This window comes from Protopterus annectens, chromosome 2.part0, assembly GCF_019279795.1.
Source record: "Protopterus annectens isolate FY-2018-M chromosome 2.part0, PAN1.0, whole genome shotgun sequence".
NCBI lineage: Eukaryota > Metazoa > Chordata > Ceratodontiformes > Protopteridae > Protopterus > Protopterus annectens.
Window position 1 is genome coordinate 211,495,249 of NC_056728.1, and position 14,397 is coordinate 211,509,645.

General features: G+C 41.6%; 1 protein-coding gene across 1 annotated transcript in view; it reads right to left on the reverse strand.

Moving 5' to 3' along the window:
• The window catches only part of LOC122792718 (putative thiamine transporter SLC35F3), a 780,977-nt gene that overhangs the window by 354,225 nt on the left and 412,355 nt on the right, over positions 1-14,397 (reverse strand). The window lies entirely within an intron of this gene.

Here is a 14,397-nt window from a genome sequence, read left to right on the forward strand (position 1 = left end):
ACATCCTCTAGAAATGAGCCCAAGGTAGGTATGTATGGAACATCTTCTGGAGTTGGAAATATAGGTAGGTAGGTAGCTACAGATCATCCTCTGGAGATGGGAGTAGAGTAGGGAGCTAGGTATGAATCATCCTCTGGAGACAGGAGTAGAGGTAGGGATCTAGGTATGAATCATCCTCTGGAGATGGGAGTAGAGGTAGGGAGCTAGGTATGAATCATCCTCTGGAGACGGGAGTAGAGGTAGGGATCTAGGTATGAATCATCCTCTGGAGATGGGGGTAGAGGTAGGGATCTAGGTATGAATCATCCTCTGGAGATGGGAGTAGAGGTAGGGATCTAGGTATGAATCATCCTCTGGAGACAGGAGTAGAGTTAGGGAGCTAGGTATGAATCATCCTCTGGAGACAGGAGTAGAGGTAGGGATCTAGGTATGAATCATCCTCTGGAGACGGGAGTAGAGGTAGGGATCTAGGTATGAATAATCCTCTGGAGATGGGAGTAGAGGTAGGGAGCTAGGTATGAATCATCCTCTGGAGACGGGAGTAGAGGTAGAGATCTAGGTATGAATCATCCTCTGGAGACAGGAGTAGAGGTAGGGATCTAGGTATGAATCATCCACTGGAGACGGGAGTAGAGTAGGGAGCTAGGTATGAATCATCCTCTGGAGATGGGAGTAGAGGTAGGGATCTAGGTATGAATCATCCACTGGAGACGGGAGTAGAGTAGGGAGCTAGGTATGAATCATCCTCTGGAGATGGGAGTAGAGGTAGGGAGCTAGGTATGAATCATCCTCTGGAGACGGGAGTAGAGGTAGGGATCTAGGTATGAATCATCCTCTGGAGATGGGAGTAGAGGTAGGGAGCAAGGTATGAATCATCCTCTGGAGATGGGAGTAGAGGTAGGGATCTAGGTATGAATCATCCTCTGGAGACGGGAGTAGAGGTAGGGATCTAGGTATGAATCATCCTCTGGAGACGGGAGTAGAGGTAGGGATCTAGGTATGAATCATCCTCTGGAGACGGGAGTAGAGGTAGGGATCTAGGTATGAATCATCCTCTGGAGACGGGAGTAGAGGTAGGGAGCTAGGTATGAGTCATCCTCTGGAGACGGGAGTAGAGGTAGGGATCTAGGTATGAATCATCCTCTGGAGATGGGCGTAGAGGTAGGGAGCTAGGTATGAATCATCCTCTGGAGATGGGAGTAGAGGTAGGGAGCTAGGTATGAATCATCCTCTGGAGATGGGAGTAGAGGTAGGGAGCTAGGTATGAATCATCCTCTGGAGATGGGAATAGAGGTAGGGAGCTAGGTATGAATCATCCTCTGGAGATGGGAGTAGAGGTAGGGAGCTAGGTATGAATCATCCTCTGGAGATGGGAGTAGAGGTAGGGAGCTAGGTATGAATCATCCTCTGGAGACGGGAGTAGAGGTAAGGATCTAGGTATGAATTATCCTCTGGAGACGGGAGTAGAGGTAGGGAGCTAGGTATGAATCATCCTCTGGAGATGGGAATAGAGGTAGTGAGCTAGGTAGGAATCATCTTCTGGAGACAGGAGTAGAGGTAGGGAGCTAGGTATGAATCTATGAATCATCCTCTGGAGACGGGAGTAGAGGTAGGGAGCTAGGTATGAATCATCCTCTGGAGATGGGAGTAGAGGTAGGGAGCTAGGTATGAATCATCCTCTGGAGACGGGAGTAGAGGTAGGGAGCTAGGTATGAATCATCCTCTGGAGATGGGAGTAGAGGTAGGGAGCTAGGTATGAATCATCCTCTGGAGACAGGAGTAGAGGTAGGGAGCTAGGTATGAATCTATGAATCATCCTCTGGAGACGGGAGTAGAGGTAGGGAGCTAGGTATGAATCATCCTCTGGAGACAGGAGTAGAGGTAGGGAGCTAGGTATGAATCTATGAATCATCCTCTGGAGACGGGAGTAGAGGTAGGGAGCTAGGTATGAATCATCCTTTGGAGACAGGAGTAGAGGTAGGGATCTAGGTATGAATCATCCTCTGGAGATGGGAGTAGAGGTAGGGAGCTAGGTATGAATCATCCTCTGGAGATGGGAGTAGAGGTAGGGAGCTAGGTATGAATCATCCTCTGGAGACGGGAGTAGAGGTAGGGAGCTAGGTATGAATCATCCTCTGGAGACGGGAGTAGAGGTAGGGAGCTAGGTATGAATCATCCTCTGGAGATGGGAGTAGAGGTAGGGAGCTAGGTATGAATCATCCTCTGGAGATGCGAGTAGAGGTAGGGAGCTAGGTATGAATCATCCTCTGGAGATGGGAGTAGAGGTAGGGAGCTAGGTATGAATCATCCTCTGGAGACGGGAGTAGAGGTAGGGAGCTAGGTATGAATCATCCTCTGGAGACGGGAGTAGAGGTAGGGAGCTAGGTATGAATCATCCTCTGGAGACAGGAGTAGAGGTAGGGAGTTAGGTATGAATCTGTGAATCATCCTCTGGAGATGGGAGTAGAGGTAGGGAGCTAGGTATGAATCATCCTCTGGAGACGGGAGTAGAGGTAGGGAGCTAGGTATGAATCATCCTCTGGAGATGGGAGTAGAGGTAGGGATCTAGGTATGAATCATCCTCTGGAGACGGGAGTAGAGGTAGCGAGCTAGGTATGAATCATCCTCTGGAGACGGGAGTAGAGGTAGGGATCTAGGTATGAATCATCCTCTGGAGATGGGAGTAGAGGTAGGGAGCTAGGTATGAGTCATCCTCTGGAGATGGGAGTAGAGGTAGGGAGCTAGGTATGAATCATCCTCTGGAGATGGGAGTAGAGGTAGGGATCTAGGTATGAATCATCCTCTGGAGACGGGAGTAGAGGTAGGGATCTAGGTATGAATCATCCTCTGGAGACGGGAGTAGAGGTAGGGATCTAGGTATGAATCATCCTCTGGAGATGGGAGTAGAGTTAGGGAGCTAGGTATGAATCATCCTCTGGAGATGGGAGTAGAGGTAGGGAGCTAGGTATGAATCATCCTCTGGAGATGGGAGTAAAGGTAGGGAGCTAGGTATGAATCATCTTCTGGAGACGGGAGTAGAGGTAGGGAGCTAGGTATGAATCATCCTCTGGAGACGGGAGTAGAGGTAGGGAGCTAGGTATGAATCATCCTCTGGAGATGGGAGTAGAGGTAGGGAGCTAGGTATGAATCATCCTCTGGAGATGGGAGTAAAGGTAGGGAGCTAGGTATGAATCATCTTCTGGAGACGGGAGTAGAGGTAGGGAGCTAGGTATGAATCATCCTCTGGAGACGGGAGTAGAGGTAGGGAGCTAGGTATGAATCATCCTCTGGAGATGGGAGTAGAGGTAGGGAGCTAGGTATGAATCATCCTCTGGAGATGGGACTAGAGGTAAGTAGGTAGGTACAGAGTATCTTCACTAAAGCAGACTGAACCAGATGAGCTCCTCCTGTTGTTTGACATTTGATATGGCTTTACAGCTTACATTAATGTCTGTTTAATTGCCATAATATGGTCATTTTCATTATTTTCAGATCTCAAAATTTCATATAACCGAAGAAAGCATGTCCATTTCCCCAAGGTATCACCAGTTTCCAAAGTATAAAATATTATATAATAACTTTACAAAAATTTAATTTCAGACCTCACTGTGAAACTGTATTAATTATTTTTTAAGCTGTTTACATTACAGATTAAAATGAATAAAACAGATAATGCACAGATATATTAACTCAGGTTCACAGAATGTTTTGCTGCTCTAACCATAACATTTACCCAATTTTTAACAAACTCTTTTTTTCCCCTCTGACTTTTCATATTCTACAACTAGTGGGAATAACAACTAAATCCTTCAACGGGTTACACATTTGTTTATGTATTACCTTAATTTAAATTTTAAATTCTTCTGAAGGGATAGTAATGCATTTAAATAATACCTAAATATCAAATGTACCTAGCTGCAGGCTCTGTAATACTTTAGAGCAGGAATTTGGCATGCCATCCACGGTCATGAGGTAGGTCCCTCTATCACATCTCCAGGGACCGGGACCGGTTCACTGAGCACCACAGGTATCAGAAGACCTGTGGTAAGTGGTGATGAGTTAGCATAAAGGAATATAACTAATAATTCTCTTTGAGATGAAAGCTACATCTCACCAGTTTGCACCTCTTGTGAAAACAATGTAAGACTTTATAATCTGTTATACCTGGTCAGAGAGGTATGGCTCACAAGTATGAGCAGATCCTAGTAAATGGTTGGGCCAACCTGCTACTGAACCTATTGCATATTTTATCCAGAGTGAGGAGGGGGTGTAACACAGATAAAATGATAGGGAAAAAAAACACTTATTTAGACCTGTATACTCTTCCATCACCCTTGAATCTCATCTGTAAGGAAAATAATAGGTCAATTAATGGAGGAGGGGGTGAGACAAATACCAGATGGTCTGCTCTCTTACAGATTCAAAAAGTAAAAAAAAAAAAAAACACTTTATTTCTTCCTTCCTTCTGCTAAATGAAATCAATTTTAGCTGTAAAAATTAAATTTCAAATTTAAAAAAGTAAAGATTTAAGAATTTAAAAAGTAAAAAAAAAAAAATCCTACTTTCCTTCTGATAAATGCAATCAAATACTACTGTAAAATTAAATAATACTTGTCTGACTCTAAGCATATACTTTTGGCCTTATGCAAATAATCTAAACACACTTTTAGCAAATTAAAAAAAATTAAAAATAAATTAATAAATGCATAAAATGTATTACTTGACAATGATGTTTAATGTGCTAGTAGATTTTTGAGATAAGACAATATTTAATATTTTACAGGAAAATTATATTTGCATGTTAATCTATCACTACTACTATTCCTAATAAATAACTTAGGTATATACTTAGACAACAAAGAATCAGTCTTTCATCTCTTTGATTTTCAATTATTAAATAATTATTTTTTTTAAATACATAAACTTCACAGCGTATTACAATATGCTGCAAAATTCTTATAAGATTTTTTTTTTGTGGCTAAATACACAGTCAGTATTAACAACAGTAATGAAGAACCAACAATTTTCCTTACATTTTCCAGGTTTCTGAAACTTTGTCAAATAAATTAGTTGACTTCTGATTTCAATTTGTAACATTGTAAGTAAATTATTTAGACAACTTTTTATTCTCCAGTATACAAAAAGTAACCAAAAAATACTTGAATACTGAAGAACAAAATCCTCCATCTTTTTTCAACAGCAGTTCATTTGTGAATGCGTAGATAACAATACTGACTTACATACAAATACTTCCATTTATACATATCCTGCTGCTATCCATAAACATATGAACAACTGGTTGCCATTTCCATTAAGAATGTTAAGAAATGAGTGCACCTGCCCAAGGTCATGCTGGAAAAATGATTAGATAACAACAACTAAAAAAAAATCGTTTTGGGACAAAATATATAACCAGAATCATAGTGGTTACCAACTCCTTGCGAAACATTGTTTGTTGAACATTCACACTGACCAAAGCTCTGGACAGTAAATACTGATGATTGATTGCTCATATTATCAGACATATTTCCATAGCTAGAACTGAGGAATGAATCTGGCCAACACTGCTTGCATGCCTGGAAGACTCATCAGAACTGGTGGTCCGGCTGATTATCTGCAAGAGGCCAAAAAACTTAACAAATGGGCAGCTGTAGTTGGTCAAAGCTAGCCTCCACTCAATACTCACTGAGAGCACCTAGAGCTGTAAAATCTGATTTAACATACAGTATGTAGTTAGCAATTTAGGGCTTCCTTACCAGAAGAGACACAAGAGCCCAGTGGTGTGTAAATATTAGTGAATGCAAGAATTTTAAAAAATTTGACCTTAAAATTGACTAGATTAACTTCTGTTTGTGTACCGCACGAGATGTGGGTTTAAGAGATGAAGTAGAAAAGGTTAGCATAGTGGAATATAACCAATCTACCAACAAATGCATGTTCTTTTTCTATTCTGAGGATGCAGTAATCTAGAAGTGTGGTTTCAGAGTTTAGTGTATCAGATGTGTGTTGGGTTTTATTTATAGTATAAAACATCAAGATGATGAACTGAAATATAGCTGTGCAGTAGAGGAATCCTGTTACTGGTATGCCTAGTATTAATTTGCAGTTGTTATAGTCTTTTGTTTTGCTCTCCTTCTGGTTCTTCCTTTCTGGCTACCGCAGTGCCCCATTCATTACAGGGTATACTGCCCCCATACTATTACCATTCTAACACTGGGGACAGTGTAGTTCCTAAAGATATTCTTAGGGGGGGGTCATACCATTGACTTCTTCCAGTAGGGGATTTTTACCTTAGATTATCTCTGTCTCTCTCTCTCCTTTGCATTCACCTGTTATATCCAAGGGCTACTACCCTTTAATGAATCATGCCTCCCTGCAGGCAATTACTGTACAAACATCCTCTTTCCCAGGCTGGGCATGCCTATTCCTTAATGCCAGCATATCATATGCCTGAGTCACTAACTGAACCAGGGTTGCCAGGGTCATAGTTAGGGCTTTATCCCTCTATGACAGGGTGCTGGCTCAGTTGTTTGTCTTTTGCACTAAGACCAGTTTTAGGGGCAAGGTCTAGAATAATATATTTGGTTGGATGTTAAAAGATAGAAACATGGATCCATGAATAAAGATTTATTATTCAAATCCAGTGCAAGGAACAATTGTGTAAGGTGAACATAGACCTTACATGCTTGTCTCTAATGTCACATCTTGGAATATGTATATCCTGTGAGACTTGCAGCTGTAACAATTACATATAAACATTGAGGTTCCAATGATCTAAAGGTGATTTGTATTCATATATGGGAACCAAAAGAGTATGTTATAGCAATATTCATAAGCAGTAAAAAAGTCAGTAAGCTAATATGTCAACAGCCATACAATTAACTTTGGTATATGAATTAACCTATGACAAGTCATTTTCAAATAATTTGATAGTGAATAGGAGGAGTGCCTTATGGCAGTATGTAATGTATCTCAGATTAAGGAAGGAAGATGTTTGAGGTGTGTGCGAGGGCAGCAGCTATTATGCAGAGGTCCCCAACATTTATAAAGCCCAAGCTATGACCCAGTGAGTTTGTGCAATGCCTGACATGGTGAATATTATTGTGTGTGTTGGGTTGCATGATCTGTGAGAAGAGCAAGTAACTATGAACATGCTTTATAGCCTAGGGCATTGAAAGTAGCTTATATATGGGATGGAAATAAAAGGTGGTGACAGGTTAGGTTCTTACACAAATGCACCATAGAGAGGGCACTCAACATAGAAATGTAGGAAGAAAGGAACAATACTAAACAAGTGATCACAGGGAGCATGAGATGACTAGCCATATACAGCTTTAAGCAGGCACATTTCTAAGTTTTTGCCACCCTTATCAAGCATTTAATAGTGGTCACTTCCTAAATTAAGCAGGATCGTACATGACAACCCTGGTGTAAATACATGGCTGCCCATCCAATTATCAAGACTAGCCAAAGTAGTACTTTGTTTGACCTATAGTGGGTGACTTATTTCATAAGCTGTGAATACACTGAGTTGGGACCAGTCCATGCAGTGGGTCCTGTTTATTTGTTGTTGCTGTTGTATGTTTAGGCCTTTAGTGTGAGTATTTGTAGAGCTACTGGTATTGTAAAGAAACAGGAGATCAAATAGAACCGAGTCTTTCATGAGTCACCTTGTGGCAGTCAGTAGGCTACCAAGTATAAGGACAGTTGTGCAACTCTGTCAGAACAGTTGAAGTATTTAAGGCTTTTGCTTTTCTTGATTATAAATCTTTGGGGCTGTTCCAGTTGAGTGATATGCTTGCACTTGAACATACCAAAGTGGGCACTGTAGTCAATGATGGATCTGTTAAGGGAAGAGTACAGTGGTAGGATGACATCTTTGGATCTTTAAGGTTCATAGGTTCATAGGTTAGTACTAAGCTAACTGCCCTTGCGAGCCATTTTAAGCCTAGCCAATTATCCCTTGAGAGACTCAAACCCTGCACCTTGTGTTTGTAAGGCAAACACCTTAACCATTAGGCCACCCTCTGTAGGAAGCTGGGACAGAGAAAAGGCTTTGCTGACTATGGTGGAAACATGATGATCACATGAGAGAGAAAGTTGCCCATATAAGTAGCCAGGTCTCTTCTGACCTTATGTGTCTGAAGAGGAGTACCAGTTATAAGGCATGAGATGTGTGTGGCTTTCTTGCTGAATGCTACTATGTTGCACTTTACATTTTATTTGAGACTATTTTTGATACACCAGAAAAGTGCATATTCTAGCCTTTGCTGGAGCTGTTTCATATTAATAGATGAGCAAACTTGGTCAAGCACACTTGTAGGATATTGGCATAGATGCCTGTGAAATAAATCCCAAACAAGGAAGGGCTTATCACTGATCTTTGTGATACCCCACTGGTTATATTTTATGTTCAGAGAGGATACCAGCAATTTCCACAACTTGAGATTTGTTTGCAGGGATTTACATTGTTTCTCTAATTTTTCAGTGCTACCAGTATGGAGGATAAGGTCAAATGTCTTGATTAGGTCAAGATAAGCAGTGGGCATGGGGTGTCTAATGTCCACAGACTCGGTATCCTTGTCAAAGAAGCTTACTAGGTTCTGGAGACAGGACCTGCCATTCATAAGACCAAAATGATTGGGATCTAGATCTGTTAAATTTCGTATGTCTGCATAAATGAGCTCTGCTATGATACATTCCATGGCTTTGTATATATGGCTGGTGAGGCTGATCTACCTGTATTTACCTGGGTATGAAGAGGGGGACCCTCTTGTGTAGGGAAGTCACATGGGCTATTTTTCCAGGCATCAGGCATAACCCCTGTATATGGGCTGAGTTTAATTAGAAACATGGATACTGCATGGTTTCAGCACCATTTTCTGCATGTGCCAAGTTTTTTTTGTTAGCCAGTGGAACTACACTGAGATGGATGGGGAATTCAGTAGGGCCTCTGAGAACATGCCTGCCCTGGAACCAAGGGCAAACACACTTTTTTAGCCATCCTTGACACCCACGATAATCCTTTAAACTCCACCCTCCATCAGGACCTTAATGATTTGCCTCAATCAGCACATGCCCTCCCCAGGATGAGCTTGCCCATTCTCCCAACCACTCAAGGTGCTAACCTTACTTGGGTTGCCTGAGCTGGCTTGTGTATGACTTTTCTGTGGAAATGTTGTGTTTAATAACAGTAATTAAATTAAAACCATGAAGACCTTTTGACTTTACATTCCTCTTGGATGTGTTTGTTATATGTGTACTTGTGCCATAATATTCAAATGTAAAGATATAGCAGAATAGTCAGCTTAATGAATTCCCCTTATAATGACCACATTTCTGGCATAAACTGCTAGACTATGTAAAAATAAGCAAATTTGAAAGTTTGTAAATGGCAATAGACAGGGACAAATGTAATGGCTACACCAGAGCTAAGTTAGACAAACTGAGAAGTAGTGAGTGTGATTTGGCATGTAGTCAGGATTTGAATGTGCATGTCAGTGTTAACAGTATTAAACCCACTGTTTTCCTTTTCGTTCTGTAGTGTATTTAAACAAGAAAAGGTGAATCTCCTCTGATTTATGACCATCAATGCAATTTCCAGAAGAAAAGTTGTCATAAGTGGTATAATCTCTGCTCTGGCCAAAAAAGTGACATTTATTTTGGTGCCCAGTCTGGAAATCATGTGTGATCATCCTCTGGTATCCTTAACATGGCATCATTCCTGTTAGTACTTGGACTAATATCCTAGTGATAAAAAGGAATGTGACAGGAATGATTATAAGGGAAAACGGTTCCTGATGCTGCCATATGGAGAAGGATATATGTGTGCAGGGAATTATGAGAATGCTTCCCTCTCAGCATGTCTGCACTAGTCAGTCATGAAAATCAACAGTAATAGTATAGACGTAGTGCATCCCAGACAACCCATACAAAATGATGATGAAACTTTGAGATATTTGCAGAATAAGGTTGGATGGGAACAGTGAAAACAATAGTATAGTGGGAGTGGTGGAAACATTTTGGAAAGCATGGCTTTGAGGTGATAACAAATATACTAATTCGAAAGTCTGAAGAAGTCAAAGATACATGTGGACCCACTAAAAGAAGAGGAAACTAATAAAGAGGATGAAATCAGGAATAGCACATGAAGCTAATGTACTTAAGAATAAAAAGACTGGCCATATCATTTTTTAAAGACAAAGTTAAGCAACACATAAAGAATAAAGTAAATAAGTTAAATACAGAGGCCAACAGAAGAATGACGAGGAAGGAGAAGAGAGCAAGAGAGGCTGCACCTTCTATACACAAACCCACAACAAGAAAGGATCAAACGTCTGGTACCGAGTTGGTGGTGGTCTCCTGGGAAATCAATAATAAGTGCCTAATAAACATGTCTGATATAACTCTCAGCTAATATATTGCAAATACATGTTCCTATGACTAAACGTTGGAAAGGAAGGAGAAGCAAAACGACTGTAGATGCCTTCAAGGGAGACCCCAGAAATAATGGATAAGATGGAACTAGATATTGCTGATAATCCACAAGAGAGTGCCATGGGTGGGAAGCTTGCAGACCTTGAGAAAAAAATAGATTACGTACTGAGGTAGTAAGGACTGGCGATAGATCGATGGACTATATCAGAAAGACTGACAAGAGGATAAAAGAGGTCAAAACAGTGTCATCCTCACATGCAGATGAGTTACGAGCTACAGGAGGACAGAAAGAAAATGGAGTAATGGCTAAATGATTTAGAAGCAGCGAAGGTGGAGATGACAGAGAAAATACATGAACTAGAGGACACATAAAGGAGGAAGAACCTTCTCTTCAATAATACACCAAAAGGGGTGGAGGGAAGTGATTGCCGTAAATGTATAAATGAACAGTTAAGCAAAAGCAATGAGCTAGAGGAGGATGAAATATAGATTATTAGAGCTGTCAGACTGTATATGTCTGCAGAAACAGCTCAGAAGTGCTTGCATGCAAAACTACAATCTCAAAAAATAATGAAATCTCCTATTCTGGGTACCTGGTTAAAAAGGACAACATTTACTTCATATTTCAAGAGGTGTAGACAGCTTAATCTCAGGTTTAGGCTCTTATATCCTGCAATATTGAAGATGTTTTACCCACATAGAACAAAAACTTATTTAGAAATGGATAGAATAAATGAGGACTTGGAAATAGATGCTGAATTTGTCAACAGCAGACCATTCTTGGCAAGAGTTATCATAGGAACAATGCACTGGCAAAAAACAGGGAAAGGTTCTGGGGAGAAGAGAGAAATGAAGCCTTTTCCAGTCTTCAAGCAATAGATGACAGACAGAAATAACCTGAATGGCATGGAAAGACCATCTTTGACAAGATACAGAAAGAAAAACAACAAGGGTCACTGTCCACATTGTTAGTGGATGCAAAGATTCATGTGTAATGGTAGGTAGTGATCTATAGTTAAAGGGCATGGGATTAAGGACAAGAATAAGGACCAAAGCTGCAGATCCTCTGACTGTTGTGTGTTATAAGAAGGACTGAAGGATAAGCCAAAGTCGTGCTAAATAGTAAGATGACAAATCTTCCTAATTCCTTATGCAGGAAATGAGTGATACCTTATGTGCACATGCTTATGACATTGGTAATTGTTCAGCTCCTCCTCTTTCTTCTCTTCTTCCTCTTCACCTTTCATGGGGCTGGTAAAATTGAATGAGTACTATTTTCAGTTAAAATAATAATGGTTGTTGGCAAAAGGATGGGGGGTCTTATTATCATGCTTCCAAATTATTAAGCATGACTTTGGCTTCAATATCAGCTATATTTCCTGGGGGATCCAGTACCTGACAACCTGGAAAGATATGATCGACAGAACAAGATGCTTTGCTAGAGATGGCCTGCATCTGTCTCACTTGGGCTTCAGGCTTCTGGCAAAGGCCTTTGCCTCCCCCATAGTGCCTTTTTTTAGGAAAAGTCAAGAGGTTGATATTACCAACATAAACATTTCAACAAAATGCAAATTAAAGATCATGTTGCTAAATGCTAGGAGTCTAAACATGAAACTGCACTCCATTGCAAGCATTCTTAACCCTGGAAAATGCTGACATTTGTGCAGTCACAGAAACCCGGTTCAAAGCCGTGGAGAGCACCCCAGCCTTACCTGATTACTCATCCTATCATACATTCAGACCCCAAACTGTGGGGAGCAAAGCCAAAGTAGGTGGAATTTCAATATATATTAAAGACACACACACCTCCAGGCTGGTCAAACAGTATGGCACACAGGAGACACTTGAGGTGTACTTAACCATTGGTAAGACTCCTATTCAAATCAGAACTAGCTACAGGCCCCCAAATTTGACTCAAAATGCTCACTCCACCTATCTGGATGTCTTCGAATCTGTCAAGATTCAACCCTTTACCCTGATCCTGGGCAACTTTAACTACCCAACCATAGACTGGAAAAACTACTCATGCCAGAACACAAATGCCCAGAGATTGATTTTATCAATGCAAATGCCTTGGAACAGCTAGTCAATACCCCCACAATAGGTGATAATATCTTGGACTTGGTATTAACCAACCAACATGTGTAACCACTGCAGCACCCCTACAGTATCATCCTCCCTGGTAACAGCCGACCGTAAAGTGGCTACTTTTCAAGTCACCATCTCCCCTGACCACCCTCTAGCTAGGGTCAAACAAAAAAACTTCTCCAAAGCTGATTACAACCTCCTGAGGGACGGTATAAACAGCTTCACATCCCCCTCCCCCTCTGTAGGAAATGGTACCAATGTCCAAATCTACACCAAAGTACTATACGAGCATTTATATAGATGCGTATATACCGGAATACCAGACAGGACAAAATCATCCTCCGCAAGGAAGAGTAAGTGTGGTTGATGTTTGCAATAAATAAGCTTTATAACAAAAGGAAAAAAATTGCTGTCCAGGACCTAGATGGAGCAGGTGCCCAATTGGAAGCAATCTCTCCTTAGCCTGAGCAAGCAAATAAGAGCACTAGTAAAATACTCTAAAGCCAACTTAGAGTCCAAATTGACCACATCTACTAGAGACAATCATAACGCCTTCTTCACATGTGTCTGCAATCTCAAAGGAAGAACCCAGATCTGTTCAGAACTGGTGGTCAAGGGCACCACATACACAAATGCTGTAGATATAGCCAACCTACTGGCTGACAGATTCAGTGAATACTTCATCCCTCTGTCCCCCCATCAGTAAATCAGGACATCCCCAGTACCTGGCCCCTCCCCTTATCTCTTGGGAACAGGTCATCACTGCCCTCTCAAAGGCAAAAAATACAGCCTCCATGGGACCCAATAACAGGCTGCATCATACATGAACTCAGGCATGAACTTTGCAGCACCATTAGACACCCTATTCAACCAAGGCCTGAGTACCTGCTTTGTCCCAGCTGAGCGGAGGACAGCAACTGTCATCCCTTTGCACAAAGGTGGAGTGTCCACCGATCTGGGAAATTATAGAACTATCAGCCTATCTAGCCTGATCTGCAAGGCCATGGAATGGATTATCATGGACCTCATTAACAGGGACATTGGCAACCTCCAAACACTCGACCCCACACAGTTTAGCTTTGTCAAGGGGAGGTCATGTCTATTAAATCTGGTCGACTTCTTTGAGGCAGTCACTAAAGCCATGAACGAGGGGAAGACAGTGCATACTGCCTACTTTGACCTGGCCAAAGTCTTCAACACTATTTCCCACTCGGGTATAATAGACAAACTCTCTCAACTAGGCATCAATCCATATGTTACCAGATGGGTAGCATAGAGGCTCACTGATAGAACTCACCTAATCAAAATAGGGGAAGCCCCCTCAAGCAGTAGACCCATAATGAGTGGCATGCCCCAGGGATTGGTCTTGGGGGTCTCTGTTATTCAGGATATACCTCTCCAAGGTGTGGGCCAGAATCAGTGGGCTATGTCTGACCAAGTTTGCAGACGATGGCAAGCTGGGCATGGTCATTAATTCCCCAAGTGATGTGGACATCCTCCAAGAGGGTCTCACCCAAACAAATGACTGGTGCCAGAAACATGGCCTCAAGCTGAATATGAAAAAATGCATCATCATCCCCTTTGGGGAGAGTGACATCCCCACATATCACATTAATAACAATGCCCTAAGCATGCAATCAGTCGTGAGGGATTTGGGCACCCATGTTGATAGCAACTTGACTTTTGACCACCATGTTGCTTATGTTGTACGGAAAGCTTTCTACATGGCCCACCTCACAAGTAAAGGTATCTCATCCAGGGACAACGAGGTCATAAGATCCCTATAGTCTTCCCTTATAAGGCCAATTATTGAGTACAACGCCCCCTTCGGCATGTACCTTGCAAAGCACATGCAGCAGCTGGAGAGCCCAC